Here is a 4,732-nt window from a genome sequence, read left to right on the forward strand (position 1 = left end):
GTCATTCTCTCTGTTGTTCGTATCCCAATCGTTCGAGAAAATTAAGATACTGAATAATACCAACACCTACTATTTGCTACTGATACTGGTTCTCCTTTTCGATTACCTTCTGGTCTTGTCTCTAGTACGTCTTGTTTCCTAACGCTCTTGGCGTTGCCAACTCAGTAGAAACTTTCTGCTGCGATGTTATCTCCAAGAAAAACGAAGTCAGCGCTTGGTGGACCTATACTACTAACTAAAGCCTGGGGAAATAAGGCTAACAAAAATCAGCGATTCTCTATAAATAAATCGTTCAGGGTATTTTCTTATAAATGATTTTAACTGTAGCTTAATCACAAAACTGCTACTACTAGAGAAATTCCAAAGTTTATCACAGACAGATTACTAACCATCAGGTAAGATACCGAGATGATACAACTTGGTCGCGGCAGTAATGCTATTTTGTGTAAAAGTGGTAGTTCCCCTATGACCAGATTGTATCACCCCGTTATCTGATGTTTAGTAATCAGAGATATATCAGGAGTTTGTGGGACTGGTCCACAGATATTCCATTCAGCAAGATCAGTCAGTGAATACCCATTTTTATCACAGATTTATATTTGCTCTTCGTCAAAATATGCATTTCTGAGAAAATTAAGCACTAAGCATTTCTGAGAAAATTACATTGTAGGAATTATGCAGAAGAGTAAATCGGTGGTGATATGAATTTTCAACAAGATATACTAATTAATGCCCGTCCTTCAAATCTGAGCTCAAAACTAACAATATTTATCATCGACTACAGGATAGTAGCGTTAAGTTATTTCAATTATATTTGAATTTATTTTGAGGCTTTGAAACATCCAAGACTCAGAGGATAGAAATGAGGGAAATGAGTCAATAGGTCCATAAAAATTTCTCTAGTGACACCGAGCAAGAATCTTGGTAATCTCCTCAGTCGAAATATTTATCCACGAGGGATCGATCACACCATCTTCCGAATGTTAAGCTGATGTTCTACCGCTTAGCTTTGGCTATTCGGTGTGGGTGTGAAGTGTGAACGTATTTGAATTCACGTCAAATTCTAAAAGCTAGTGAAGTAAACAAACGAAAGAAAGAAAAAGGCCACGTATACTTCTTTTGCTGTAAGGAGTCCCGATTGAAATGTCTATTCTACCACTGTTTGATATTTTATTTATTTATTTAACAAATTCCCAGATATCGCATAACTTTGCCATTTTACACAAGGAAATTTTAACAAAACAAAGAAAACAAGACAACAATAACAACAACAACATAGAACAGTATCAAAAAATGAGTGTAAAAGTAATATTATTCCGTCAAAACTCGTTTAATTGCTCTTTCAAACACCGTTTAGCTCGAAAAAATGTCCACATTAGTTGTTACTTGATTATAACAGTTTGGTATTCTATAAAAAGAGACCTCTGTATAATTGCCAACCTAGGATGGGCAAGATGGAATAGGTGGGTATTTCGGGTGATGCGGGAAGGGACACGTAAGGATAGTTCCTGAAGTAATATTTCCGATCTTAAGTCTCCATTCACTATTTTATGAAGATATTTCAGGTCAGATATAATTCTACGTACTTCCGGAGTCTGGATATTCAGATGCCCAAGAGTTCCTTCTTAGATAATATTCGAAGTGCAGGAACACGGAAACGGGCTATAGCGATAAAGAAATTAAGAATAGAATAAAGTCTGGAGAGATGTGTAGGTGATGCCATGGCCCATATGGGAGAGCAGTATTCGATCTTGGGCGCTATTAAAGTTTTATAAAAAGTTGCTAATGATGAAACAGTGCGTAGCTCAGTGAATCGATAAAGAAATCCCAACATGCGCATTGAATTCTTAAGTATTGAGGAGATGTAGTCAGAGAATGTGAGTTTTGAATCAAAGATGATACCAAGATCATTATGACTAGCAGAATGTGTGATAGGGGAATCATTGACATGGTATGTGGAGGGAACAGGAGACTTCAAAGTAATAGTAATACTGTCACATTTCTTATTGTTGAGTTTCAAGTACCACATTTCACACCAGCCTAAAACACATTTCCTCTTTTTGCTTCAAAGAATGTTCACCTCATCATTTTAATAAAGTAAAGGCACATTTATTACTAATTTTTGGAGCTCAGGGATAAAAGTAACCAAAAATAATTGAACCACGACCAGATCAAAACAAAATGCTGCAACCGGGCAGTTGCCCCGGGCGATAGCAAACTAATCTGTGTTTATTGATGTAGAGGTAGATGAAGGGGATACTAATAGCAAAATTTGCCCTGGGCACCAAATGTCTAGTTTCGTAACTGATTAGGCTACCATATTTTTGGAGCGTGAGATCGGGACATTTCTCTGAAATATGAAGAATACATGATAATTATTGGCAGTTTATTTTAAACTTCAAGAGCAGGGCTTAAAATTTAAAGTGGGCTGGGACGGCAACTCAGTGTCCTACTAGAGTTCAATTCCTGTTTCTGTGCGACGTTTGTCTCTTAAGAACATTTGTCCTTGTCCATCACTTTTTACTTTATTATTATTATTATTATTATTATTATTATTATTATTATTATTATTATTATTATTATTATTATTATTATTATTATTATTATTATGATTATGATTATTATTATTATTATTATTATTATTATTATTATTATTAGGCCTAATACAGTTTATCTACCAACTATTTATGTTATTATGCGGCATTAAACCAAATATAGAACTTGGGATATTTCTTTACTTCCATCATTCCATCCTGCAAATTAGTGTAATCTGTCCAAATGGAATATTTTCGGGCTGGTAATATTTGAGATGACTGCTACCATGCTATAACTTTGAGCTTTGCCTTATCTCAAGTAGATGCGGACATGTCGGAAGGTTCGGTTCTTGTAGACTCACTAGTTCAAACGCTGTTGAAGATGAGGTCTGGAGAATATGACTCTCAACGAACAACATTCGAACAAATTTATCAAGAATGTTTGGAGATATGCAAAGAAAATGGTCTTGAAGTTCCAGAACCGGAAACAGATAGAATGTAGGGGTTCCTCGTGGAAACGAACTAGACATTCGCCATCGAAATATCACAAATTCATTTTTGTATGAATCTCTTCCTTCATTGGAGGCAGAAAATGAATTTTCTAAAGATGATATACTAAGACATTTTTCTGCCTACTATTGATAAGGCAATCACTGAGATTTAAAAACGTTTTGGATCATGTAGCAAAACTATTGGATCAATGACCACTCTACATCCAAAAAGTAAAAATTTTCGAAATTACAACATTATGGAGCCTATGGCCCAGTATTATGGAAGTGATCTGGAAATATTCAAAAGTGAACTGAAAATCCTTCCATACACAATTAAGTTGTACGAAGGCGAGAGAAACCAAAGTTAATCCCTTGATTAATTTCGTTGATCTTTGTGTCTACAAAAACGCATTCCTGGAAACCTACAAGCTAGATATCTCTGTAACTATATCAGTTTCTAGTGCTACATGTGAAAGATCATTATCATGTTTGAAAAGATTAAAGACATATACACAATTCAATGACTGATGATAGGTTGAAAGATTTAGGATTACTGTATATTGAAGAAAATTGCTAAATCGTTAGATCTTGAAGAAGTTGTGATAAGTTTGATGCTGCCCACAAGAATAGAAAGATCCTCTTTTAAGGAGAGGCATGAACCTATAAGTTATTTTCTTTACCTGTAAAAGTGTATTTCTTCGCTTCCACTTAAATCAACCAGCCACAAATATTTTAAACGCCGTGATTAAAGAACTACTTACTTATATTAGAAATCAGTTGTATTAATATATCCCAGTTGTTTGAGGTAGTAAATTCTTACATTTTCGCTGTAAAAGAGTAAAACCATGAACAACAAAGATGAAAACATTCACCTTGAACACACATACAAACACACACACACACACACACACCAGGGGCTGATCCAGAGGGCGATCGTGTGTGTGTGTGTGTGTGTTCAAGGTGAATGTTTTCATCTTTGTTGTTCATGGTTTACTCTTTTATATATGTGTGTATGTGTTGTGTGAGTCAGGGGAGGATCCAGGACCGACTTCTGGGGGGCGGTGGGTTGTCATAATGCTACTTTTAGGGCTCCAAACTCTGGAATGGATTTTATTTATATATAAAAAACAATAAAGTTTCTTCTTCTGGGGGGCAATCGCCCCGATCACCCCCTGGATCCGCCCCTGGTGTGTGTGTGTGTTTGTTTGTATGTGTGTTCAAGGTGAATGTTTTCATCTTTGTGTGTGTATTTATGTGAATAAAATTTTTCATTCATTAGAGATGGCCCCCTCAAAATTTTCTTGGGCTTTTCATGCCCCCCCTGAAAAATCTAGCTACGCTACTGGTTGCTAGGAACAAGGGGTGAACTTTATAGACAACTCTTTTTAAAAACAAAAGATAGGGAAAATACCGTATATATGAAAAAATGTTGATATTGCAACTTAGAAATTATTTTTACATAAAAATAATATCTTCTACTGGAAAGCAATTAGTCAGTTACGGTGTATAAAAATTGATTTATTAAAGGTATATTAGCATCTACTTTCCAGTGAAAGTATGTCTCAATCACAGAAAAACCAGAGGCGGTATGGCATACCACCGCATACCGTCTCACTTCGACCACTGCATTTAAAAGAAGAAAAGTTAAAGGAATATTCTTAATCTGCACAAAAAAAGGCACACTTTGCGTTGTATTGACGCAAACAA

Source organism: Thermobia domestica, chromosome 14 (assembly GCF_964235325.1).
Source record: "Thermobia domestica chromosome 14, izTheDome1.hap1.1, whole genome shotgun sequence".
In the NCBI taxonomy this organism is placed as follows: domain Eukaryota; kingdom Metazoa; phylum Arthropoda; class Insecta; order Zygentoma; family Lepismatidae; genus Thermobia; species Thermobia domestica.